Source organism: Ambystoma mexicanum, chromosome 6q (genome assembly GCF_040938575.1).
Source record: "Ambystoma mexicanum isolate Mex_15411 chromosome 6q, UKY_AmexF1_1, whole genome shotgun sequence".
Lineage (NCBI taxonomy): Eukaryota > Metazoa > Chordata > Amphibia > Caudata > Ambystomatidae > Ambystoma > Ambystoma mexicanum.
Genome location: NC_090937.1, coordinates 1630530002 through 1630557400, shown reverse-complemented (window position 1 = coordinate 1630557400; position 27399 = coordinate 1630530002). Strand labels below are relative to the sequence as shown.

General features: G+C 49.7%; 7 non-coding genes across 7 annotated transcripts; all 7 read right to left on the bottom strand.

Annotated features, from left to right (window-relative positions):
- Positions 1 to 529: 529 nt before the first annotated feature.
- On the bottom strand, positions 530 to 601 carry TRNAE-UUC (transfer RNA glutamic acid (anticodon UUC)). Its single transcript has one exon. It is a non-coding gene; the product is annotated as a tRNA-Glu (tRNA).
- A 2205-nt stretch (positions 602 to 2806) lies between these two features.
- Positions 2807 to 2878, bottom strand: TRNAG-UCC (transfer RNA glycine (anticodon UCC)). Its single transcript has one exon. It is a non-coding gene; the product is annotated as a tRNA-Gly (tRNA).
- Positions 2879 to 4065: 1187 nt separating this feature from the next.
- Positions 4066 to 4137, bottom strand: TRNAG-UCC (transfer RNA glycine (anticodon UCC)). Its single transcript has one exon. It is a non-coding gene; the product is annotated as a tRNA-Gly (tRNA).
- A 1187-nt stretch (positions 4138 to 5324) lies between these two features.
- TRNAG-UCC (transfer RNA glycine (anticodon UCC)) lies at positions 5325 to 5396 on the bottom strand. The gene has a single exon. It is a non-coding gene; the product is annotated as a tRNA-Gly (tRNA).
- Positions 5397 to 15849: 10453 nt separating this feature from the next.
- Positions 15850 to 15921, bottom strand: TRNAG-UCC (transfer RNA glycine (anticodon UCC)). The gene has a single exon. It is a non-coding gene; the product is annotated as a tRNA-Gly (tRNA).
- Positions 15922 to 20865: 4944 nt separating this feature from the next.
- On the bottom strand, positions 20866 to 20937 carry TRNAG-UCC (transfer RNA glycine (anticodon UCC)). Its single transcript has one exon. It is a non-coding gene; the product is annotated as a tRNA-Gly (tRNA).
- Positions 20938 to 26951: 6014 nt separating this feature from the next.
- Positions 26952 to 27023, bottom strand: TRNAG-UCC (transfer RNA glycine (anticodon UCC)). Its single transcript has one exon. It is a non-coding gene; the product is annotated as a tRNA-Gly (tRNA).
- Positions 27024 to 27399: the final 376 nt, after the last annotated feature.

Below are 27399 nucleotides of genomic sequence, written 5' to 3'. Positions count from 1 at the left end.
GCAAATAGATACTTTACTTCCCAGGTGCAACAAAACAAGCCTTCTCGAGCTGGCAGATATGGGAAGGAAGGAAGGAAGGGCCAGTTTGGAAACTCAACTCAATTACCATAAATCCCCTGCTAAGGGTTATGGGAGGGAGGAATGAAGGAACTTTGCTTCAGGGAAAGGGCTGCTGCTGCTTCAGCATGTGAGGAGCACAGCCACACGTTTCACCTTCCTCAGTATGTTGGTTTACAGGATGAGAGAGATCCTGAAACCTCACTCTAATAGGCTGAGGTGCTGTGCTCGGTGGCCTGCTGGGACCTTTGCCCGTCAGGGCAAGGCGAATAGGCCTTTGTCAGGCCTTTGTCGGGGAGGGGCCAGGAGCCCTGCTCGCTTCAATCCCCTCACCGATAGACAGTTGCAGAAACTAGGATGCAAGAACCTTTCCTGGATGGGGTTTTGATTTTCACGAAAAGTGTGTCAGCTTTGCTTTCAGCATGAGTCTGATTTCCAAAAAATGCATTTTGAACAATTTAAAGATTTGATCTGCGTTGGCCGGGAATCGAACCCGGGTCAACTGCTTGAAAGGCAGCTATGCTCACCACTATACCATCAACGCCTGCCTGTCTGGGCTATCTGATGGAGCGCCCCTTAGAAATAAGAATAAGTCATTGGCTGGGAATGAAAAAAGCTTGCGTTTGACGCAGAAGCAGTTCGCATCATGAGGTCTTGCCGGTCAGCCCAACATTTCCCCGGGACCCCTTAAAAAAGGAGCTTGGTTTTAAGTTTGGTTTGATTGAACAGTACATTTTGTTGGCTGGGCTGGGACCCTCTCCTATTTAGCGCAAGAGTGACACGAGGCAGCAAGTTCAAGGAATGACATTGCATCCAGGCACTTACAGCTCTTTGTGCCCTAATGCCATGACACAAAAACATAATTTGAAAAAACTTAGCAGAGGATGGTTTCGATCCATCGACCTCTGGGTTATGGGCCCAGCACGCTTCCGCTGCGCCACTCTGCAGGTTGGAGAGAAGAGCTTTTCTGGGCTTTTACAGCCTACAAACCGGCAACCATAGACCCAGTTTCGAGTGAAGCGGGCAGTAGGCCTTACAAAGCCAAACAACCTGCAACCACGCACTCCCATCCCATGGCCTTTTGCAGACAGGCCTCATTTCTCTAGCTCACACCCTAACTGCCAACACCCCTTCCCCTTCTCTCTCTGTCTCTCTCTCTCTGTCTCTCTCTCTCATTCTCTCTCTCTCGCAAATAGATACTTTACTTCCCAGGTGCAACAAAACAAGCCTTCTCGAGCTGGCAGATATGGGAAGGAAGGAAGGAAGGGCCAGTTTGGAAACTCAACTCAATTACCATAAATCCCCTGCTAAGGGTTATCGGAGGGAGGAATGAAGGAACTTTGCTTCAGGTAAAGGGCTGCTGCTGCTTCAGCATGTGAGGAGCGCAGCCACACGTTTCACCTTCCTCAGTATGTTGGTTTACAGGATGAGAGAGATCCTGAAACCTCACTCTAATAGGCTGAGGAGCTGTGCTCGGTGGCCTGCTGGGACCTTTGCCCGTCAGGGCAAGGCGAATAGGCCTTCGTCAGGGCTTTGTCGGGGAGGGGCCAGGAGCCCTGCTCGCTTCAATCCCCTCACCGATAGACAGTTGCAGAAACTAGGATGCAAGAACCTTTCCTTGATGGGGTTTTGATTTTCACGAAAAGTGTGTCAGCTTTGCTTTCAGCATGAGTCTGATTTCCAAAAAATGCATTTTGAACAATTTAAAGATTTGATCTGCGTTGGCCGGGAATCGAACCCGGGTCAACTGCTTGGAAGGCAGCTATGCTCACCACTATACCACGAACGCCTGCCTGTCTGGGCCATCTGATGGAGCGCCCCTTAGAAATAAGAATAAGTCATTGGCTGGGAATGAAAAAAGCTTGCGTTTGACGCAGAAGCAGTTCGCATCATGAGGTCTTGCCGGTCAGCCCAACATTTCCCCGGGACCCCTTAAAAAAGGAGCTTGGTTTTAAGTTTGGTTTGATTGAACAGTACATTTTGTTGGCTGGGCTGGGACCCTCTCCTATTTAGCGCAAGAGTGGAACGAGGTAGCAAGTTCAAGGAATGACATTGCATCCAGGCACTTACAGCTCTTTGTGCCCTAATGCCATGACACAAAAACATAATTTGAAAAAACTTCTCTAGCTCACACCCTAACTGCCAACACCCCTTCCCCTTCTCTCTCTGTCTCTCTCTCTCTGTCTCTCTCTCTCATTCTCTCTCTCTCGCAAATAGATACTTTACTTCCCAGGTGCAACAAAACAAGCCTTCTCGAGCTGGCAGATATGGGAAGGAAGGAAGGAAGGGCCAGTTTGGAAACTCAACTCAATTACCATAAATCCCCTGCTAAGGGTTATGGGAGGGAGGAATGAAGGAACTTTGCTTCAGGGAAAGGGCTGCTGCTGCTTCAGCATGTGAGGAGCGCAGCCACACGTTTCACCTTCCTCAGTATGTTGGTTTACAGGATGAGAGAGATCCTGAAACCTCACTCTAATAGGCTGAGGTGCTGTGCTCGGTGGCCTGCTGGGACCTTTGCCCGTCAGGGCAAGGCGATTAGGCCTTTGTCAGGCCTTCGTCAGGGCTTTGTCGGGGAGGGGCCAGGAGCCCTGCTCGCTTCAATCCCCTCACCGATAGACAGTTGCAGAAACTAGGATGCAAGAACCTTTCCTGGATGGGGTTTTGATTTTCACGAAAAGTGTGTCAGCTTTGCTTTCAGCATGAGTCTGATTTCCAAAAAATGCATTTTGAACAATTTAAAGATTTGATCTGCGTTGGCCGGGAATCGAACCCGGGTCAACTGCTTGGAAGGCAGCTATGCTCACCACTATACCACCAACGCCTGCCTGTCTGGGCTATCTGATGGAGCGCCCCTTAGAAATAAGAATAAGTCATTGGCTGGGAATGAAAAAAGCTTGCGTTTGACGCAGAAGCAGTTTGCATCATGAGGTCTTGCCGGTCAGCCCAACATTTCCCCGGGACCCCTTAAAAAAGGAGCTTGGTTTTAAGTTTGGTTTGATTGAACAGTACATTTTGTTGGCTGGGCTGGGACCCTCTCTTATTTAGCGCAAGAGTGGAACGAGGCAGCAAGTTCAAGGAATGACATTGCATCCAGGCACTTACAGCTCTTTGTGCCCTAATGCCATGACACAAAAACATAATTTGAAAAAAGTTAGCAGAGGATGGTTTCGATCCATCGACCTCTGGGTTATGGGCCCAGCACGCTTCCGCTGCGCCACTCTGCTGGTTGGAGAACAAGAGCTTTTCTGGGCTTTTACAGCCTACAAACCGACAACCATAGACCCAGTTTCGAGTGAAGCGGGCAGTAGGCCTTACAAAGCCAAACAACCTGCAACCACGCACTCCCATCCCATGGCCTTTTGCAGACAGGCCTCATTTCTCTAGCTCACACCCTAACTGCCAACACCCCTTCCCCTTCTCTCTCTGTCTCCCTCTCTCTGTCTCTCTCTCTCATTCTCTCTCTCTCTCGCAAATAGATACTTTACTTCCCAGGTGCAACAAAACAAGCCTTCTCGAGCTGGCAGATATGGGAAGGAAGGAAGGAAGGGCCAGTTTGGAAACTCAACTCAATTACCATAAATCCCCTGCTAAGGGTTATGGGAGGGAGGAATGAACGAACTTTGCTTCAGGGAAAGGGCTGCTGCTGCTTCAGCATGTGAGGAGCACAGCCACACGTTTCACCTTCCTCAGTATGTTGGTTTACAGGATGAGAGAGATCCTGAAACCTCACTCTAATAGGCTGAGGTGCTGTGCTCGGTGGCCTGCTGGGACCTTTGCCCGTCAGGGCAAGGCGAATAGGCCTTTGTCAGGCCTTCGTCAGGCCTTTGTCGGGGAAGGGCCAGGAGCCCTGCTTGCTTCAATCCCCTCACCGATAGACAGTTGCAGAAACTAGGATGCAAGAACCTTTCCTTGATGGGGTTTTGATTTTCACGAAAAGTGTGTCAGCTTTGCTTTCAGCATGAGTCTGATTTCCAAAAAATGCATTTTGAACAATTTAAAGATTTGATCTGCGTTGGCCGGGAATCGAACCCGGGTCAACTGCTTGGAAGGCAGCTATGCTCACCACTATACCACCAACGCCTGCCTGTCTGGGCTATCTGATGGAGCGCCCCTTAGAAATAAGAATAAGTCATTGGCTGGGAATGAAAAAAGCTTGCGTTTGACGCAGAAGCAGTTCGCATCATGAGGTCTTGCCGGTCAGCCCAACATTTCCCCGGGACCCCTTAAAAAAGGAGCTTGGTTTTAAGTTTGGTTTGATTGAACAGTACATTTTGTTGGCTGGGCTGGGACCCTCTCTTATTTAGCGCAAGAGTGGAACGAGGCAGCAAGTTCAAGGAATGACATTGCATCCAGGCACTTACAGCTCTTTGTGCCCTAATGCCATGACACAAAAACATAATTTGAAAAAAGTTAGCAGAGGATGGTTTCGATCGATCGACCTCTGGGTTATGGGCCCAGCACGCTTCCGCTGCGCCACTCTGCTGGTTGGAGAACAAGAGCTTTTCTGGGCTTTTACAGCCTACAAACCGACAACCATAGTCCCAGTTTCGAGTGAAGCGGGCAGTAGGCCTTACAAAGCCAAACAACCTGCAACCACGCACTCCCATCCCATGGCCTTTTGCAGACAGGCCTCATTTCTCTAGCTCACACCCTAACTGCCAACACCCCTTCCCCTTCTCTCTCTGTCTCCCTCTCTCTGTCTCTCTCTCTCATTCTCTCTCTCTCTCGCAAATAGATACTTTACTTCCCAGGTGCAACAAAACAAGCCTTCTCGAGCTGGCAGATATGGGAAGGAAGGAAGGAAGGGCCAGTTTGGAAACTCAACTCAATTACCATAAATCCCCTGCTAAGGGTTATGGGAGGGAGGAATGAACGAACTTTGCTTCAGGGAAAGGGCTGCTGCTGCTTCAGCATGTGAGGAGCACAGCCACACGTTTCACCTTCCTCAGTATGTTGGTTTACAGGATGAGAGAGATCCTGAAACCTCACTCTAATAGGCTGAGGTGCTGTGCTCGGTGGCCTGCTGGGACCTTTGCCCGTCAGGGCAAGGCGAATAGGCCTTTGTCAGGCCTTCGTCAGGCCTTTGTCGGGGAAGGGCCAGGAGCCCTGCTTGCTTCAATCCCCTCACCGATAGACAGTTGCAGAAACTAGGATGCAAGAACCTTTCCTTGATGGGGTTTTGATTTTCACGAAAAGTGTGTCAGCTTTGCTTTCAGCATGAGTCTGATTTCCAAAAAATGCATTTTGAACAATTTAAAGATTTGATCTGCGTTGGCCGGGAATCGAACCCGGGTCAACTGCTTGGAAGGCAGCTATGCTCACCACTATACCACCAACGCCTGCCTGTCTGGGCCATCTGATGGAGCGCCCCTTAGAAATAAGAATAAGTCATTGGCTGGGAATGAAAAAAGCTTGCGTTTGACGCAGAAGCAGTTCGCATCATGAGGTCTTGCCGGTCAGCCCAACATTTCCCAGGGACCCCTTAAAAAAGGAGCTTGGTTTTAAGTTTGGTTTGATTGAACAGTACATTTTGTTGGCTGGGCTGGGACCCTCTCCTATTTAGCGCAAGAGTGGAACGAGGCAGCAAGTTCAAGGAATGACATTGCATCCAGGCACTTACAGCTCTTTGTGCCCTAATGCCATGACACAAAAACATAATTTGAAAAAACTTAGCAGAGGATGGTTTCGATTCATCGACCTCTGGGTTATGGGCCCAGCACGCTTCCGCTGCGCCACTCTGCTGTTTGGAGAACAAAAGCTTTTCTGGGCTTTTACAGCCTACAAACCGACAACCCTAGACCCAGTTTCGAGTGAAGCGGGCAGTAGGCCTTACAAAGCCAAACAACCTGCAACCACGCACTCCCATCCCATGGCCTTTTGCAGACAGGCCTCATTTCTCTAGCTCACACCCTAACTGCCAACACCCCTTCCCCTTCTCTCTCTGTCTCTCTCTCTCTGTCTCTCTCTCTCATTCTCTCTCTCTCGCAAATAGATACTTTACTTCCCAGGTGCAACAAAACAAGCCTTCTCGAGCTGGCAGATATGGGAAGGAAGGAAGGAAGGGCCAGTTTGGAAACTCAACTCAATTACCATAAATCCCCTGCTAAGGGTTATGGGAGGGAGGAATGAAGGAACTTTGCTTCAGGGAAAGGGCTGCTGCTGCTTCAGCATGTGAGGAGCGCAGCCACACGTTTCACCTTCCTCAGTATGTTGGTTTACAGGATGAGAGAGATCCTGAAACCTCACTCTAATAGGCTGAGGTGCTGTGCTTGGTGGCCTGCTGGGACCTTTGCCCGTCAGGGCAAGGCGAATAGGCCTTTGTCAGGCCTTCGTCAGGGCTTTGTCGGGGAGGGGCCAGGAGCCCTGCTCGCTTCAATCCCCTCACCGATAGACAGTTGCGGAAACTAGGATGCAAGAACCTTTCCTGGATGGGGTTTTGATTTTCGCGAAAAGTGTGTCAGCTTTGCTTTCAGCATGAGTCTGATTTCCCAAAAATGCATTTTGAACAATTTAAAGATTTGATCTGCGTTTGCGGGGAATCGAACCCGCGACAACTGCTTGGAAGGCAGCTATGCTCACCACTATACCACCAACGCCTGCCTGTCTGGGCTATGTGATGGAGCGCCCCTTAGAAATAAGAATAAGTCATTGGCTGGGAATGAAAAAAGCTTGCGTTTGACGCAGAAGCAGTTCGCATCATGAGGTCTTGCCGGTCAGCCCAACATTTCCCCGGGACCCCTTAAAAAAGGAGCTTGGTTTTAAGTTTGGTTTGATTGAACAGTACATTTTGTTGGCTGGGCTGGGACCCTCTCCTATTTAGCGCAAGAGTGGAACGAGGCAGCAAGTTCAAGGAATGACATTGCATCCAGGCACTTACAGCTCTTTGTGCCCTAATGCCATGACACAAAAACATAATTTGAAAAAACTTAGCAGAGGATGGTTTGGATCCATCGACCTCTGGGTTATGGGCCCAGCACGCTTCCGCTGCGCCACTCTGCTGGTTGGAGAACAAGAGCTTTTCTGGGCTTTTACAGCCTACAAACCGACAACCCTAGACCCAGTTTCGAGTGAAGCGGGCAGTAGGCCTTACAAAGCCAAACAACCTGCAACCACGCACTCCCATCCCATGGCCTTTTGCAGACAGGCCTCATTTCTCTAGCTCACACCCTAACTGCCAACACCCCTTCCCCTTCTCTCTCTGTCTCTCTCTCTCTGTCTCTCTCTCTCATTCTCTCTCTCTCGCAAATAGATACTTTACTTCCCAGGTGCAACAAAACAAGCCTTCTCGAGCTGGCAGATATGGGAAGGAAGGAAGGAAGGGCCAGTTTGGAAACTCAACTCAATTACCATAAATCCCCTGCTAAGGGTTATGGGAGGGAGGAATGAAGGAACTTTGCTTCAGGGAAAGGGCTGCTGCTGCTTCAGCATGTGAGGAGCGCAGCCACACGTTTCACCTTCCTCAGTATGTTGGTTTACAGGATGAGAGAGATCCTGAAACCTCACTCTAATAGGCTGAGGTGCTGTGCTCGGTGGCCTGCTGGGACCTTTGCCCGTCAGGGCAAGGCGAATAGGCCTTTGTCAGGCCTTCGTCAGGGCTTTGTCGGGGAGGGGCCAGGAGCCCTGCTCGCTTCAATCCCCTCACCGATAGACAGTTGCAGAAACTAGGATGCAAGAACCTTTCCTGGATGGGGATTTGATTTTCGCGAAAAGCGTGTCAGCTTTGCTTTCAGCATGAGTCTGATTTCCAAAAAATGCATTTTGAACAATTTAAAGATTTGATCTGTGTTGGCCGGGAATCGAACCCAGGTCAACTGCTTGGAAGGCAGCTATGCTCACCACTATACCACCAACGCCTGCCTGTCTGGACTATCTGATGAAGCGCCCCTTAGAAATAAGAATAAGTCATTGGCTGGGAATGAAAAAAGCTTGCGTTTGACGCAGAAGCAGTTCGCATCATGAGGTCTTGCCGGTCAGCCCAACATTTCCCCGGGACCCCTTAAAAAAGGAGCTTGGTTTTAAGTTTGGTTTGATTGAACAGTACATTTTGTTGGTTGGGCTGGGACCCTCTCCTATTTAGCGCAAGAGTGGAACGAGGCAGCAAGTTCAAGGAATGACATTGCATCCAGGCACTTACAGCTCTTTGTGCCCTAATGCCATGACACAAAAACATAATTTGAAAAAACTTAGCAGAGGATGGTTTCGATCCATCGACCTCTGGGTTATGGGCCCAGCACGCTTCCGCTGCGCCACTCTGCTTGTTGGAGAACAAGAGCTTTTCAGCATGTGAGGAGCGCAGCCACACGTTTCACCTTCCTCAGTATGTTGGTTTACAGGATGAGAGAGATCCTGAAACCTCACTCTAATAGGCTGAGGTGCTGTGCTCGGTGGCCTGCTGGGACCTTTGCCCGTCAGGGCAAGGCAAATAGGCCTTTGTCAGGCCTTCGTCAGGGCTTTGTCGGGGAGGGGCCAGGAGCCCTGCTCGCTTCAATCCCCTCACCGATAGACAGTTGCAGAAACTAGGATGCAAGAACCTTTCCTGGATGGGGTTTTGATTTTCGCGAAAAGTGTGTCAGCTTTGCTTTCAGCATGAGTCTGATTTCCCAAAAATGCATTTTGAACAATTTAAAGATTTGATCTGCGTTGGCCGGGAATCGAACCCGGGTCAACTGCTTGGAAGGCAGCTATGCTCACCACTATACCACCAACGTCTGCCTGTCTGGGCTATGTGATGGAGCGCCCCTCAGAAATAAGAATAAGTCATTGGCTGGGAATGAAAAAAGCTTGCGTTTGACCCAGAAGCAGTTCGCATCATGAGGTCTTGCCGGTCAGCCCAACATTTCCCCGGGACCCCTTAAAAAAGGAGCTTGGTTTTAAGTTTGGTTTGATTGAACAGTACATTTTGTTGGCTGGGCTGGGACCCTCTCCTATTTAGCGCAAGAGTGGAACGAGGCAGCAAGTTCAAGGAATGACATTGCATCCAGGCACTTACAGCTCTTTGTGCCCTAATGCCATGACACAAAAACATAATTTGAAAAAACTTAGCAGAGGATGGTTTCGATCCATCGACCTCTGGGTTATGGGCCCAGCACGCTTCCGCTGCGCCACTCTGCTGGTTGGAGAACAAGAGCTTTTCTGGGCTTTTACAGCCTACAAACCGACAACCCTAGACCCAGTTTCGAGTGAAGCGGGCAGTAGGCCTTACAAAGCCAAACAACCTGTAACCACGCACTCCCATCCCATGGCCTTTTGCAGACAGGCCTCATTTCTCTAGAATAAGAATAAGAATAAGAATAAGTCATTGGCTGGGAATGAAAAAAGCTTGCGTTTGACGCAGAAGCAGTTCGCATCATGAGGTCTTGCCGGTCAGCCCAACATTTCCCCGGGACCCCTTAAAAAAGGAGCTTGGTTTTAAGTTTGGTTTGATTGAACAGTACATTTTGTTGGCTGGGCTGGGACCCTCTCCTATTTAGCGCAAGAGTGGAACGAGGCAGCAAGTTCAAGGAATGACATTGCATTTTGTCGGGGAGGGGCCAGGAGCCCTGCTCGCTTCAATCCCCTCACCGATAGACAGTTGCAGAAACTAGGATGCAAGAACCTTTCCTGGATGGGGTTTTGATTTTCACGAAAAGTGTGTCAGCTTTGCTTTCAGCATGAGTCTGATTTCCAAAAAATGCATTTTGAACAATTTAAAGATTTGATCTGCGTTGGCCGGGAATCGAACACGGGTCAACTGCTTGGAAGGCAGCTATGCTCACCACTATACCACCAACGCTTGCCTGTCTGGGCTATGTGATGGAGCGCCCCTCAGAAATAAGAATAAGTCATTGGCTGGGAATGAAAAAAGCTTGCGTTTGACCCAGAAGCAGTTCGCATCATGAGGTCTTGCCGGTCAGCCCAACATTTCCCCGGGACCCCTTAAAAAAGGAGCTTGGTTTTAAGTTTGGTTTGATTGAACAGTACATTTTGTTGGCTGGGCTGGGACCCTCTCCTATTTAGCGCAAGAGTGGAACGAGGCAGCAAGTTCAAGGAATGACATTGCATCCAGGCACTTACAGCTCTTTGTGCCCTAATGCCATGACACAAAAACATAATTTGAAAAAACTTAGCAGAGGATGGTTTCGATCCATCGACCGCTGGGTTATGGGCCCAGCACGCTTCCGCTGCGCCACTCGGCTGGTTGGAGAACAAGCGATTTTCTGGGCTTTTACAGCCTACAAACCGACAACCCTAGACCCAGTTTCGAGTGAAGCGGGCAGTAGGCCTTACAAAGCCAAACAACCTGCAACCACGCACTCCCATCCCATGGCCTTTTGCAGACAGGCCTCATTTCTCTAGCTCACACCCTAACTGCCAACACCCCTTCCCCTTCTCTCTCTGTCTCTCTCTCTCTGTCTCTCTCTCTCATTCTCTCTCTCTCGCAAATAGATACTTTACTTCCCAGGTGCAACAAAACAAGCCTTCTCGAGCTGGCAGATATGGGAAGGAAGGAAGGAAGGGCCAGTTTGGAAACTCAACTCAATTACCATAAATCCCCTGCTAAGGGTTATGGGAGTGAGGAATGAAGGAACTTTGCTTCAGGGAAAGGGCTGCTGCTGCTTCAGCATGTGAGGAGCGCAGCCACACGTTTCACCTTCCTCAGTATGTTGGTTTACAGGATGAGAGAGATCCTGAAACCTCACTCTAATAGGCTGAGGTGCTGTGCTCGGTGGCCTGCTGGGACCTTTGCCCGTCAGGGCAAGGCGAATAGGCCTTTGTCAGGCCTTCGTCAGGGCTTTGTCGGGGAGGGGCCAGGAGCCCTGCTCGCTTCAATCCCCTCACTGATAGACAGTTGCAGAAACTAGGATGCAAGAACCTTTCCTGGATGGGGTTTTGATTTTCGCGAAAAGTGTGTCAGCTTTGCTTTCAGCATGAGTCTGATTTCCCAAAAATGCATTTTGAACAATTTAAAGTTTTGATCTGCGTTGGCCGGGAATCGAACCCGGGTTAACTGCTTGGAAGGCAGCTATGCTCACCACTATACCACCAACGCCTGCCTGTCTGGGCTATGTGATGGAGCGCCCCTTAGAAATAAGAATAAGTCATTGGCTGGGAATGAAAAAAGCTTGCATTTGACCCAGAAGCAGTTCGCATCATGAGGTCTTGCCGGTCAGCCCAACATTTCCCCGGGACCCCTTAAAAAAGGAGCTTGGTTTTAAGTTTGGTTTGATTGAACAGTACATTTTGTTGGCTGGGCTGGGACCCTCTCCTATTTAGCGCAAGAGTGGAACGAGGCAGCAAGTTCAAGGAATGACATTGCATCCAGGCACTTACAGCTCTTTGTGCCCTAATGCCATGACACAAAAACATAATTTGAAAAAACTTAGCAGAGGATGGTTTCGATCCATCGACCTCTGGGTTATGGGCCCAGCACGCTTCCGCTGCGCCACTCTGCTGGTTGGAGAACAAAAGCTTTTCTGGGCTTTTACAGCCTACAAACCGACAACCCTAGACCCAGTTTCGAGTGAAGCGGGCAGTAGGCCTTACAAAGCCAAACAAACTGCAACCACGCACTCCCATCCCATGGCCTTTTGCAGACAGGCCTCATTTCTCTAGCTCACACCCTAACTGCCAACACCCCTTCCCCTTCTCTCTCTGTCTCTCTCTCTCTGTCTCTCTCTCTCATTCTCTCTCTCTCGCAAGTAGATACTTTACTTCCCAGGTGCAACAAAACAAGCCTTCTCGAGCTGGCAGATATGTGAAGGAAGGAAGGAAGGGCCAGTTTGGAAACTCAACTCAATTACCATAAATCCCCTGCTAAGGGTTATGGGGGGGAGGAATGAAGGAACTTTGCTTCAGGGAAAGGGCTGCTGCTGCTTCAGCATGTGAGGAGCGCAGCCACACGTTTCACCTTCCTCAGTATGTTGGTTTACAGGATGAGAGAGATCCTGAAACCTCACTCTAATAGGCTGAGGTGCTGTGCTCGGTGGCCTGCTGGGACCTTTGCCCGTCAGGGCAAGGCGAATAGGCCTTTGTCAGGCCTTCGTCAGGGCTTTGTCGGGGAGGGGCCAGGAGCCCTGCTCGCTTCAATCCCCTCACCGATAGACAGTTGCAGAAACTAGGATGCAAGAACCTTTCCTGGATGGGGTTTTGATTTTCGCGAAAAGTGTGTCAGCTTTGCTTTCAGCATGAGTCTGATTTCCCAAAAATGCATTTTGAACAATTTAAAGATTTGATCTGCGTTGGCCGGGAATCGAACCCGGATCAACTGCTTGGAAGGCAGCTATGCTCACCACTATACCACCAACGCCTGCCTGTCTGGGCTATGTGATGGAGCGCCCCTCAGAAATAAGAATAAGTCATTGGCTGGGAATGAAAAAAGCTTGCGTTTGACCCAGAAGCAGTTCGCATCATGAGGTCTTGCCGGTCAGCCCAACATTTCCCCGGGACCCCTTAAAAAAGGAGCTTGGTTTTAAGTTTGGTTTGATTGAACAGTACATTTTGTTGGCTGGGCTGGGACCCTCTCCTATTTAGCGCAAGAGTGGAACGAGGCAGCAAGTTCAAGGAATGACATTGCATCCAGGCACTTACAGCTCTTTGTGCCCTAATGCCATGACACAAAAACATAATTTGAAAAAAGTTAGCAGAGGATGGTTTCGATCCATCGACCTCTGGGTTATGGGCCCAGCACGCTTCCGCTGCGCCACTCTGCTGGTTGGAGAACAAGAGCTTTTCTGGGCTTTTACAGCCTACAAACCGACAACCCTAGACCCAGTTTCGAGTGAAGCGGGCAGTAGGCCTTACAAAGCCAAACAACCTGCAACCACGCACTCCCATCCCATGGCCTTTTGCAGACAGGCCTCATTTCTCTAGCTCACACCCTAACTGCCAACACCCCTTCCCCTTCTCTCTCTGTCTCTCTCTCTCTGTCTCTCTCTCTCATTCTCTCTCTCTCGCAAATAGATACTTTACTTCCCAGGTGCAACAAAACAAGCCTTCTCGAGCTGGCAGATATGGGAAGGAAGGAAGGAAGGGCCAGTTTGGAAACTCAACTCAATTACCATAAATCCCCTGCTAAGGGTTATGGGAGTGAGGAATGAAGGAACTTTGCTTCAGGGAAAGGGCTGCTGCTGCTTCAGCATGTGAGGAGCGCAGCCACACGTTTCACCTTCCTCAGTATGTTGGTTTACAGGATGAGAGAGATCCTGAAACCTCACTCTAATAGGCTGAGGTGCTGTGCTCGGTGGCCTGCTGGGACCTTTGCCCGTCAGGGCAAGGCGAATAGGCCTTTGTCAGGCCTTCGTCAGGGCTTTGTCGGGGAGGGGCCAGGAGCCCTGCTCGCTTCAATCCCCTCACTGATAGACAGTTGCAGAAACTAGGATGCAAGAACCTTTCCTGGATGGGGTTTTGATTTTCGCGAAAAGTGTGTCAGCTTTGCTTTCAGCATGAGTCTGATTTCCCAAAAATGCATTTTGAACAATTTAAAGTTTTGATCTGCGTTGGCCGGGAATCGAACCCGGGTTAACTGCTTGGAAGGCAGCTATGCTCACCACTATACCACCAACGCCTGCCTGTCTGGGCTATGTGATGGAGCGCCCCTTAGAAATAAGAATAAGTCATTAGCTGGGAATGAAAAAAGCTTGCATTTGACCCAGAAGCAGTTCGCATCATGAGGTCTTGCCGGTCAGCCCAACATTTCCCCGGGACCCCTTAAAAAAGGAGCTTGGTTTTAAGTTTGGTTTGATTGAACAGTACATTTTGTTGGCTGGGCTGGGACCCTCTCCTATTTAGCGCAAGAGTGGAACGAGGCAGCAAGTTCAAGGAATGACATTGCATCCAGGCACTTACAGCTCTTTGTGCCCTAATGCCATGACACAAAAACATAATTTGAAAAAACTTAGCAGAGGATGGTTTCGATCCATCGACCTCTGGGTTATGGGCCCAGCACGCTTCCGCTACGCCACTCTGCTGGTTGGAGAACAAAAGCTTTTCTGGGCTTTTACAGCCTACAAACCGACAACCCTAGACCCAGTTTCGAGTGAAGCGGGCAGTAGGCCTTACAAAGCCAAACAAACTGCAACCACGCACTCCCATCCCATGGCCTTTTGCAGACAGGCCTCATTTCTCTAGCTCACACCCTAACTGCCAACACCCCTTCCCCTTCTCTCTCTGTCTCTCTCTCTCTGTCTCTCTCTCTCATTCTCTCTCTCTCGCAAGTAGATACTTTACTTCCCAGGTGCAACAAAACAAGCCTTCTCGAGCTGGCAGATATGTGAAGGAAGGAAGGAAGGGCCAGTTTGGAAACTCAACTCAATTACCATAAATCCCCTGCTAAGGGTTATGGGGGGGAGGAATGAAGGAACTTTGCTTCAGGGAAAGGGCTGCTGCTGCTTCAGCATGTGAGGAGCGCAGCCACACGTTTCACCTTCCTCAGTATGTTGGTTTACAGGATGAGAGAGATCCTGAAACCTCACTCTAATAGGCTGAGGTGCTGTGCTCGGTGGCCTGCTGGGACCTTTGCCCGTCAGGGCAAGGCGAATAGGCCTTTGTCAGGCCTTCGTCAGGGCTTTGTCGGGGAGGGGCCAGGAGCCCTGCTCGCTTCAATCCCCTCACCGATAGACAGTTGCAGAAACTAGGATGCAAGAACCTTTCCTGGATGGGGTTTTGATTTTCGCGAAAAGTGTGTCAGCTTTGCTTTCAGCATGAGTCTGATTTCCCAAAAATGCATTTTGAACAATTTAAAGATTTGATCTGCGTTGGCCGGGAATCGAACCCGGATCAACTGCTTGGAAGGCAGCTATGCTCACCACTATACCACCAACGCCTGCCTGTCTGGGCTATGTGATGGAGCGCCCCTCAGAAATAAGAATAAGTCATTGGCTGGGAATGAAAAAAGCTTGCGTTTGACCCAGAAGCAGTTCGCATCATGAGGTCTTGCCGGTCAGCCCAACATTTCCCCGGGACCCCTTAAAAAAGGAGCTTGGTTTTAAGTTTGGTTTGATTGAACAGTACATTTTGTTGGCTGGGCTGGGACCCTCTCCTATTTAGCGCAAGAGTGGAACGAGGCAGCAAGTTCAAGGAATGACATTGCATCCAGGCACTTACAGCTCTTTGTTCCCTAATGCCATGACACAAAAACATAATTTGAAAAAACTTAGCAGAGGATGGTTTCGATCCATCGACCTCCGGGTTATGGGCCCAGCACGCTTCCGCCGCGCCACTCTGCTGGTTGGAGAACAAGAGCTTTTCTGGGCTTTTACAGCCTACAAACCGACAACCCTAGACCCAGTTTCGAGTGAAGCGGGCAGTAGGCCTTACAAAGCCAAACAACCTGTAACCACGCACTCCCATCCCATGGCCTTTTGCAGACAGGCCTCATTTCTCTAGAATAAGAATAAGAATAAGAATAAGTCATTGGCTGGGAATGAAAAAAGCTTGCGTTTGACGCAGAAGCAGTTCGCATCATGAGGTCTTGCCGGTCAGCCCAACATTTCCCCGGGACCCCTTAAAAAAGGAGCTTGGTTTTAAGTTTGGTTTGATTGAACAGTACATTTTGTTGGCTGGGCTGGGACCCTCTCCTATTTAGCGCAAGAGTGGAACGAGGCAGCAAGTTCAAGGAATGACATTGCATTTTGTCGGGGAGGGGCCAGGAGCCCTGCTCGCTTCAATCCCCTCACCGATAGACAGTTGCAGAAACTAGGATGCAAGAACCTTTCCTGGATGGGGTTTTGATTTTCGCGAAAAGTGTGTCAGCTTTGCTTTCAGCATGAGTCTGATTTCCCAAAAATGCATTTTGAACAATTTAAAGATTTGATCTGCGTTGGCCGGGAATCGAACCCGGGTCAACTGCTTGGAAGGCAGCTATGCTCACCACTATACCACCAACGCCTGCCTGTCTGGGCTATGTGATGGAGCGCCCCTTAGAAATAAGAATAAGTCATTGTCTGGGAATGAAAAAAGCTTGCGTTTGACGCAGAAGCAGTTCGCATCATGAGGTCTTGCCGGTCAGCCCAACATTTCCCCGGGACCCCTTAATAAAGGAGCTCGGTTTTAAGTTTGGTTTGATTGAACAGTACATTTTGTTGGCTGGGCTGGGACCCTCTCCTATTTAGCGCAAGAGTGGAACGAGGCAGCAAGTTCAAGGAATGACATTGCATCCAGGCACTTACAGCTCTTTGTGCCCTAATGCCATGACACAAAAACATAATTTGAAAAAACTTAGCAGAGGATGGTTTCGATCCATCGACCTCTGGGTTATGGGCCCAGCACGCTTCCGCTGCGCCACTCTGCTGGTTGGAGAACAAGAGCTTTTCTGGGCTTTTACAGCCTACAAACCGACAACCCTAGACCCAGTTTCGAGTGAAGCGGGCAGTAGGCCTTACAAAGCCAAACAACCTGCAACCACGCACTCCCATCCCATGGCCTTTTGCAGACAGGCCTCATTTCTCTAGCTCACACCCTAACTGCCAACACCCCTTCCCCTTCTCTCTCTGTCTCTCTCTCTCTGTCTCTCTCTCTCATTCTCTCGCAAATAGATACTTTACTTCCCAGGTGCAACAAAACAAGCCTTCTCGAGCTGGCAGATATGGGAAGGAAGGAAGGAAGGGCCAGTTTGGAAACTCAACTCAATTACCATAAATCCCCTGCTAAGGGTTATGGGAGGGAGGAATGAAGGAACTTTGCTTCAGGGAAAGGGCTGCTGCTGCTTCAGCATGTGAGGAGCGCAGCCACACGTTTCACCTTCCTCAGTATGTTGGTTTACAGGATGAGAGAGATCCTGAAACCTCACTCTAATAGGCTGAGGTGCTGTGCTCGGTGGCCTGCTGGGACCTTTGCCCGTCAGGGCAAGGCGATTAGGCCTTTGTCAGGCCTTCGTCAGGGCTTTGTCGGGGAGGGGCCAGGAGCCCTGCTCGCTTCAATCCCCTCACCGATAGACAGTTGCAGAAACTAGGATGCAAGAACCTTTCCTGGATGGGGTTTTGATTTTCACGAAAAGTGTGTCAGCTTTGCTTTCAGCATGAGTCTGATTTCCAAAAAATGCATTTTGAACAATTTAAAGATTTGATCTGCTTTGGCCGGGAATCGAACCCGGGTCAACTGCTTGGAAGGCAGCTATGCTCACCACTATACCACCAACGCCTGCCTGTCTGGGCTATGTGATGGAGCTCCCCTTAGAAATAAGAATAAGTCATTGGCTGGGAATGAAAAAAGCTTGCGTTTGACGCAGAAGCAGTTCGCATCATGAGGTCTTGCCGGTCAGCCCAACATTTCCCCGGGACCCCTTAAAAAAGGAGCTTGGTTTTAAGTTTGGTTTGATTGAACAGTACATTTTGTTGGCTGGGCTGGGACCCTCTCCTATTTAGCGCATGAGTGGAACGAGGCAGCAAGTTCAAGGAATGACATTGCATCCAGGCACTTACAGCTCTTTGTGCCCTAATGCCATGACACAAAAACATAATTTGAAAAAACTTAGCAGAGGATGGTTTCGATCCATCGACCTCTGGGTTATGGGCCCAGCACACTTCCGCTGCGCCACTCTGCTGGTTGGAGAACAAGAGCTTTTCTGGGCTTTTACAGCCTACAAACCGACAACCCTAGACCCAGTTTCGAGTGAAGCGGGCAGTAGGCCTTACAAAGCCAAACAACCTGCAACCACGCACTCCCATCCCATGGCCTTTTGCAGACAGGCCTCATTTCTCTAGCTCACACCCTAACTGCCAACACCCCTTCCCCTTCTCTCTCTGTCTCTCTCTCTCTCTGTCTCTCTCTCTCATTCTCTCTCTCTCGCAAATAGATACTTTACTTCCCAGGTGCAACAAAACAAGCCTTCTCGAGCTGGCAGATATGGGAAGGAAGGAAGGAAGGGCCAGTTTGGAAACTCAACTCAATTACCATAAATCCCCTGCTAAGGGTTATGGGAGGGAGGAATGAAGGAACTTTGCTTCAGGGAAAGGGCTGCTGCTGCTTCAGCATGTGAGGAGCGCAGCCACACGTTTCACCTTCCTCAGTATGTTGGTTTACAGGATGAGAGAGATCCTGAAACCTCACTCTAATAGGCTGAGGTGCTGTGCTCGGTGGCCTGCTGGGACCTTGGCCCGTCAGGGCAAGGCGAATAGGCCTTTGTCAGGCCGTCGTCAGGGCTTTGTCGGGGAGGGGCCAGGAGCCCTGCTCGCTTCAATCCCCTCACCGATAGACAGTTGCAGAAACTAGGATGCAAGAACCTTTCCTGGATGGGGTTTTGATTTTCACGAAAAGTGTGTCAGCTTTGCTTTCAGCATGAGTCTGATTTCCAAAAAATGCATTTTGAACAATTTAAAGATTTGATCTGCGTTGGCCGGGAATCGAATCCGGGTCAACTGCTTGGAAGGCAGCTATGCTCACCACTATACCACTAACGCCTGCCTGCCTGGGCTATCTGATGGAGCGCCCCTTAGAAATAAGAATAAGTCATTGGCTGGGAATGAAAAAAGCTTGCGTTTGACGCAGAAGCAGTTCGCATCATGAGGTCTTGCCGGTCAGCCCAACATTTCCCCGGGACCCCTTAAAAAAGGAGCTTGGTTTTAAGTTTGGTTTGATTGAACAGTACATTTTGTTGGCTGGGCTGGGACCCTCTCCTATTTAGCGCAAGAGTGGAACGAGGCAGCAAGTTCAAGGAATGACATTGCATCCAGGCACTTACAGCTCTTTGTGCCCTAATGCCATGACACAAAAACATAATTTGAAAAAACTTAGCAGAGGATGGTTTCGATCCATCGACCTCTGGGTTATGGGCCCAGCACGCTTCCGCTGCGCCACTCTGCTGGTTGGAGAACAAGAGCTTTTCTGGGCTTTTACAGCCTACAAACCGACAACCCTAGACCCAGTTTCGAGTGAAGCGGGCAGTAGGCCTTACAAAGCCAAACAACCTGCAACCACGCACTCCCATCCCATGGCCTTTTGCAGACAGGCCTCATTTCTCTAGCTCACACCCTAACTGCCAACACCCCTTCCCCTTCTCTCTCTGTCTCTCTCTCTCTGTCTCTCTCTCTCATTCTCTCTCTCTCGCAAATAGATACTTTACTTCCCAGGTGCAACAAAACAAGCCTTCTCGAGCTGGCAGATATGGGAAGGAAGGAAGGAAGGGCCAGTTTGGAAACTCAACTCAATTACCATAAATCCCCTGCTAAGGGTTATGGGAGGGAGGAATGAAGGAACTTTGCTTCAGGGAAAGGGCTGCTGCTGCTTCAGCATGTGAGGAGCGCAGCCACACGTTTCACCTTCCTCAGTATGTTGGTTTACAGGATGAGAGAGATCCTGAAACCTCACTCTAATAGGCTGAGGTGCTGTGCTCGGTGGCCTGCTGGGACCTTTGCCCGTCAGGGCAAGGCGAATAGGCCTTTGTCAGGCCTTCGTCAGGGCTTTGTCGGGGAGGGGCCAGGAGCCCTGCTCGCTTCAATCCCCTCACCGATAGACAGTTGCAGAAACTAGGATGCAAGAACCTTTCCTGGATGGGGATTTGATTTTCGCGAAAAGCGTGTCAGCTTTGCTTTCAGCATGAGTCTGATTTCCAAAAAATGCATTTTGAACAATTTAAAGATTTGATCTGTGTTGGCCGGGAATCGAACCCAGGTCAACTGCTTGGAAGGCAGCTATGCTCACCACTATACCACCAACGCCTGCCTGTCTGGACTATCTGATGAAGCGCCCCTTAGAAATAAGAATAAGTCATTGGCTGGGAATGAAAAAAGCTTGCGTTTGACGCAGAAGCAGTTCGCATCATGAGGTCTTGCCGGTCAGCCCAACATTTCCCCGGGACCCCTTAAAAAAGAAGCTTGGTTTTAAGTTTGGTTTGATTGAACAGTACATTTTGTTGGTTGGGCTGGGACCCTCTCCTATTTAGCGCAAGAGTGGAACGAGGCAGCAAGTTCAAGGAATGACATTGCATCCAGGCACTTACAGCTCTTTGTGCCCTAATGCCATGACACAAAAACATAATTTGAAAAAAGTTAGCAGAGGATGGTTTCGATCCATCGACCTCTGGGTTATGGGCCCAGCACGCTTCCGCTGCGCCACTCTGCTTGTTGGAGAACAAGAGCTTTTCTGGGCTTTTACAGCCTACAAACCGACAACCCTAGACCCAGTTTCGAGTGAAGCGGGCAGTAGGCCTTACAAAGCCAAACAAACTGCAACCACGCACTCCCATCCCATGGCCTTTTGCAGACAGGCCTCATTTCTCTAGCTCACACCCTAACTGCCAACACCCCTTCCCCTTCTCTCTCTGTCTCTCTCTCTCTGTCTCTCTCTCTCATTCTCTCTCTCTCGCAAGTAGATACTTTACTTCCCAGGTGCAACAAAACAAGCCTTCTCGAGCTGGCAGATATGTGAAGGAAGGGCCAGTTTGGAAACTCAACTCAATTACCATAAATCCCCTGCTAAGGGTTATGGGGGGGAGGAATGAAGGAACTTTGCTTCAGGGAAAGGGCTGCTGCTGCTTCAGCATGTGAGGAGCGCAGCCACACTTTTCACCTTCCTCAGTATGTTGGTTTACAGGATGAGAGAGATCCTGAAACCTCACTCTAATAGGCTGAGGTGCTGTGCTCGGTGGCCTGCTGGGACCTTTGCCCGTCAGGACAAGGCGAATAGGCCTTTGTCAGGCCTTCGTCAGGGCTTTGTCGGGGAGGGGCCAGGAGCTCTGCTCGCTTCAATCCCCTCACCGATAGACAGTTGCAGAAACTAGGATGCAAGAACCTTTCCTGGATGGGGTTTTGATTTTCGCGAAAAGTGTGTCAGCTTTGCTTTCAGCATGAGTCTGATTTCCCAAAAATGCATTTTGAACAATTTAAAGATTTGATCTGCGTTGGCCGGGAATCGAACCCGGGTCAACTGCTTGGAAGGCAGCTATGCTCACCACTATACCACCAACGCCTGCCTGTCTGGGCTATGTGATGGAGCGCCCCTCAGAAATAAGAATAAGTCATTGGCTGGGAATGAAAAAAGCTTGCGTTTGACCCAGAAGCAGTTCGCATCATGAGGTCTTGCCGGTCAGCCCAACATTTCCCCGGGACCCCTTAAAAAAGGAGCTTGGTTTTAAGTTTGGTTTGATTGAACAGTACATTTTGTTGGCTGGGCTGGGACCCTCTCCTATTTAGCGCAAGAGTGGAACGAGGCAGCAAGTTCAAGGAATGACATTGCATCCAGGCACTTACAGCTCTTTGTGCCCTAATGCCATGACACAAAAACATAATTTGAAAAAACTTAGCAGAGGATGGTTTCGATCCATCGACCGCTGGGTTATGGGCCCAGCACGCTTCCGCTGCGCCACTCTGCTGGTTGGAGAACAAGCGATTTTCTGGGCTTTTACAGCCTACAAACCGACAACCCTAGACCCAGTTTCGAGTGAAGCGGGCAGTAGGCCTTACAAAGCCAAACAACCTGCAACCACGCACTCCCATCCCATGGCCTTTTGCAGACAGGCCTCATTTCTCTAGCTCACACCCTAACTGCCAACACCCCTTCCCCTTCTCTCTCTGTCTCTCTCTCTCTGTCTCTCTCTCTCATTCTCTCTCTCTCGCAAATAGATACTTTACTTCCCAGGTGCAACAAAACAAGCCTTCTCGAGCTGGCAGATATGGGAAGGAAGGAAGGAAGGGCCAGTTTGGAAACTCAACTCAATTACCATAAATCCCCTGCTAAGGGTTATGGGAGTGAGGAATGAAGGAACTTTGCTTCAGGGAAAGGGCTGCTGCTGCTTCAGCATGTGAGGAGCGCAGCCACACGTTTCACCTTCCTCAGTATGTTGGTTTACAGGATGAGAGAGATCCTGAAACCTCACTCTAATAGGCTGAGGTGCTGTGCTCGGTGGCCTGCTGGGACCTTTGCCCGTCAGGGCAAGGCGAATAGGCCTTTGTCAGGCCTTCGTCAGGGCTTTGTCGGGGAGGGGCCAGGAGCCCTGCTCGCTTCAATCCCCTCACTGATAGACAGTTGCAGAAACTAGGATGCAAGAACCTTTCCTGGATGGGGTTTTGATTTTCGCGAAAAGTGTGTCAGCTTTGCTTTCAGCATGAGTCTGATTTCCCAAAAATGCATTTTGAACAATTTAAAGATTTGATCTGCGTTGGCCGGGAATCGAACCCGGGTTAACTGCTTGGAAGGCAGCTATGCTCACCACTATACCACCAACGCCTGCCTGTCTGGGCTATGTGATGGAGCGCCCCTTAGAAATAAGAATAAGTCATTGGCTGGGAATGAAAAAAGCTTGCATTTGACCCAGAAGCAGTTCGCATCATGAGGTCTTGCCGGTCAGCCCAACATTTCCCCGGGACCCCTTAAAAAAGGAGCTTGGTTTTAAGTTTGGTTTGATTGAACAGTACATTTTGTTGGCTGGGCTGGGACCCTCTCCTATTTAGCGCAAGAGTGGAACGAGGCAGCAAGTTCAAGGAATGACATTGCATCCAGGCACTTACAGCTCTTTGTGCCCTAATGCCATGACACAAAAACATAATTTGAAAAAACTTAGCAGAGGATGGTTTCGATCCATCGACCTCTGGGTTATGGGCCCAGCACGCTTCCGCTGCGCCACTCTGCTGGTTGGAGAACAAAAGCTTTTCTGGGCTTTTACAGCCTACAAACCGACAACCCTAGACCCAGTTTCGAGTGAAGCGGGCAGTAGGCCTTACAAAGCCAAACAAACTGCAACCACGCACTCCCATCCCATGGCCTTTTGCAGACAGGCCTCATTTCTCTAGCTCACACCCTAACTGCCAACACCCCTTCCCCTTCTCTCTCTGTCTCTCTCTCTCTGTCTCTCTCTCTCATTCTCTCTCTCTCGCAAGTAGATACTTTACTTCCCAGGTGCAACAAAACAAGCCTTCTCGAGCTGGCAGATATGTGAAGGAAGGAAGGAAGGGCCAGTTTGGAAACTCAACTCAATTACCATAAATCCCCTGCTAAGGGTTATGGGGGGGAGGAATGAAGGAACTTTGCTTCAGGGAAAGGGCTGCTGCTGCTTCAGCATGTGAGGAGCGCAGCCACACGTTTCACCTTCCTCAGTATGTTGGTTTACAGGATGAGAGAGATCCTGAAACCTCACTCTAATAGGCTGAGGTGCTGTGCTCGGTGGCCTGCTGGGACCTTTGCCCGTCAGGGCAAGGCGAATAGGCCTTTGTCAGGCCTTCGTCAGGGCTTTGTCGGGGAGGGGCCAGGAGCCCTGCTCGCTTCAATCCCCTCACCGATAGACAGTTGCAGAAACTAGGATGCAAGAACCTTTCCTGGATGGGGTTTTGATTTTCGCGAAAAGTGTGTCAGCTTTGCTTTCAGCATGAGTCTGATTTCCCAAAAATGCATTTTGAACAATTTAAAGATTTGATCTGCGTTGGCCGGGAATCCAACCCGGATCAACTGCTTGGAAGGCAGCTATGCTCACCACTATACCACCAACGCCTGCCTGTCTGGGCTATGTGATGGAGCGCCCCTCAGAAATAAGAATAAGTCATTGGCTGGGAATGAAAAAAGCTTGCGTTTGACCCAGAAGCAGTTCGCATCATGAGGTCTTGCCGGTCAGCCCAACATTTCCCCGGGACCCCTTAAAAAAGGAGCTTGGTTTTAAGTTTGGTTTGATTGAACAGTACATTTTGTTGGCTGGGCTGGGACCCTCTCCTATTTAGCGCAAGAGTGGAACGAGGCAGCAAGTTCAAGGAATGACATTGCATCCAGGCACTTACAGCTCTTTGTTCCCTAATGCCATGACACAAAAACATAATTTGAAAAAACTTAGCAGAGGATGGTTTCGATCCATCGACCTCTGGGTTATGGGCCCAGCACGCTTCCGCCGCGCCACTCTGCTGGTTGGAGAACAAGAGCTTTTCTGGGCTTTTACAGCCTACAAACCGACAACCCTAGACCCAGTTTCGAGTGAAGCGGGCAGTAGGCCTTACAAAGCCAAACAACCTGTAACCACGCACTCCCATCCCATGGCCTTTTGCAGACAGGCCTCATTTCTCTAGAATAAGAATAAGAATAAGAATAAGTCATTGGCTGGGAATGAAAAAAGCTTGCGTTTGACGCAGAAGCAGTTCGCATCATGAGGTCTTGCCGGTCAGCCCAACATTTCCCCGGGACCCCTTAAAAAAGGAGCTTGGTTTTAAGTTTGGTTTGATTGAACAGTACATTTTGTTGGCTGGGCTGGGACCCTCTCCTATTTAGCGCAAGAGTGGAACGAGGCAGCAAGTTCAAGGAATGACATTGCATTTTGTCGGGGAGGGGCCAGGAGCCCTGCTCGCTTCAATCCCCTCACCGATAGACAGTTGCAGAAACTAGGATGCAAGAACCTTTCCTGGATGGGGTTTTGATTTTCACGAAAAGTGTGTCAGCTTTGCTTTCAGCATGAGTCTGATTTCCAAAAAATGCATTTTGAACAATTTAAAGATTTGATCTGCGTTGGCCGGGAATCGAACCCCGATCAACTGCTTGGAAAGCAGCTATGCTCACCACTATACCACCAACGCCTGCCTGTCTGGGCTATCTGATGGAGCGTCCCTTAGAAATAAGAATAAGTCATTGGCTGGGAATGAAAAAAGCTTGCGTTTGACGCAGAAGCAGTTCGCATCATGAGGTCTTGCCGGTCAGCCCAACATTTCCCCGGGACCCCTTAAAAAAGGAGCTTGGTTTTAAGTTTGGTTTGATTGAACAGTACATTTTGTTGGCTGGGCTGGGACCCTCTCCTATTTAGCGCAAGAGTGGAACGAGGCAGCAAGTTCAAGGAATGACATTGCATCCAGGCACTTACAGCTCTTTGTGCCCTAATGCCATGACACAAAAACATAATTTGAAAAAAGTTAGCAGAGGATGGTTTCGATCCATCGACCTCTGGGTTATGGGACCAGCACGCTTCCGCTGCGCCACTCTGCTGGTTGGAGAACAAGAGCTTTTCTGGGCTTTTACAGCCTACAAACAGACAACCCTAGACCCAGTTTCGAGTGAAGCGGGCAGTAGGCCTTACAAAGCCAAACAACCTGCAACCACGCACTCCCATCCCATGGCCTTTTGCAGACAGGCCTCATTTCTCTAGCTCACACCCTAACTGCCAACACCCCTTCCCCTTCTCTCTCTGTCTCTCTCTCTCTGTCTCTCTCTCTCATTCTCTCTCTCTCTCGCAAATAGATACTTTACTTCCCAGGTGCAACAAAACAAGCCTTCTCGAGCTGGCAGATATGGGAAGGAAGGAAGGAAGGGCCAGTTTGGAAACTCAACTCAATTACCATAAATCCCCTGCTAAGGGTTATGGGAGGGAGGAATGAAGGAACTTTGCTTCAGGGAAAGGGCTGCTGCTGCTTCAGCATGTGAGGAGCGCAGCCACACGTTTCACCTTCCTCAGTATGTTGGTTTACAGGATGAGAGAGATCCTGAAACCTCACTCTAATAGGCTGAGGTGCTGTGCTCGGTGGCCTGCTGGGACCTTTGCCCGTCAGGGCAAGGCGAATAGGCCTTTGTCAGGCCTTCGTCAGGGCTTTGTCGGGGAGGGGCCAGGAGCCCTGCTCGCTTCAATCCCCTCACCGATAGACAGTTGCAGAAACTAGGATGCAAGAACCTTTCCTGGATGGGGATTTGATTTTCGCGAAAAGCGTGTCAGCTTTGCTTTCAGCATGAGTCTGATTTCCAAAAAATGCATTTTGAACAATTTAAAGATTTGATCTGTGTTGGCCGGGAATCGAACCCAGGTCAACTGCTTGGAAGGCAGCTATGCTCACCACTATACCACCAACGCCTGCCTGTCTGGACTATCTGATGAAGCGCCCCTTAGAAATAAGAATAAGTCATTGGCTGGGAATGAAAAAAGCTTGCGTTTGACGCAGAAGCAGTTCGCATCATGAGGTCTTGCCGGTCAGCCCAACATTTCCCCGGGACCCCTTAAAAAAGAAGCTTGGTTTTAAGTTTGGTTTGATTGAACAGTACATTTTGTTGGTTGGGCTGGGACCCTCTCCTATTTAGCGCAAGAGTGGAACGAGGCAGCAAGTTCAAGGAATGACATTGCATCCAGGCACTTACAGCTCTTTGTGCCCTAATGCCATGACACAAAAACATAATTTGAAAAAAGTTAGCAGAGGATGGTTTCGATCCATCGACCTCTGGGTTATGGGCCCAGCACGCTTCCGCTGCGCCACTCTGCTTGTTGGAGAACAAGAGCTTTTCTGGGCTTTTACAGCCTACAAACCGACAACCCTAGACCCAGTTTCGAGTGAAGCGGGCAGTAGGCCTTACAAAGCCAAACAAACTGCAACCACGCACTCCCATCCCATGGCCTTTTGCAGACAGGCCTCATTTCTCTAGCTCACACCCTAACTGCCAACACCCCTTCCCCTTCTCTCTCTGTCTCTCTCTCTCTGTCTCTCTCTCTCATTCTCTCTCTCTCGCAAGTAGATACTTTACTTCCCAGGTGCAACAAAACAAGCCTTCTCGAGCTGGCAGATATGTGAAGGAAGGGCCAGTTTGGAAACTCAACTCAATTACCATAAATCCCCTGCTAAGGGTTATGGGGGGGAGGAATGAAGGAACTTTGCTTCAGGGAAAGGGCTGCTGCTGCTTCAGCATGTGAGGAGCGCAGCCACACTTTTCACCTTCCTCAGTATGTTGGTTTACAGGATGAGAGAGATCCTGAAACCTCACTCTAATAGGCTGAGGTGCTGTGCTCGGTGGCCTGCTGGGACCTTTGCCCGTCAGGACAAGGCGAATAGGCCTTTGTCAGGCCTTCGTCAGGGCTTTGTCGGGGAGGGGCCAGGAGCTCTGCTCGCTTCAATCCCCTCACCGATAGACAGTTGCAGAAACTAGGATGCAAGAACCTTTCCTGGATGGGGTTTTGATTTTCGCGAAAAGTGTGTCAGCTTTGCTTTCAGCATGAGTCTGATTTCCCAAAAATGCATTTTGAACAATTTAAAGATTTGATCTGCGTTGGCCGGGAATCGAACCCGGGTCAACTGCTTGGAAGGCAGCTATGCTCACCACTATACCACCAACGCCTGCCTGTCTGGGCTATGTGATGGAGCGCCCCTCAGAAATAAGAATAAGTCATTGGCTGGGAATGAAAAAAGCTTGCGTTTGACCCAGAAGCAGTTCGCATCATGAGGTCTTGCCGGTCAGCCCAACATTTCCCCGGGACCCCTTAAAAAAGGAGCTTGGTTTTAAGTTTGGTTTGATTGAACAGTACATTTTGTTGGCTGGGCTGGGACCCTCTCCTATTTAGCGCAAGAGTGGAACGAGGCAGCAAGTTCAAGGAATGACATTGCATCCAGGCACTTACAGCTCTTTGTGCCCTAATGCCATGACACAAAAACATAATTTGAAAAAACTTAGCAGAGGATGGTTTCGATCCATCGACCGCTGGGTTATGGGCCC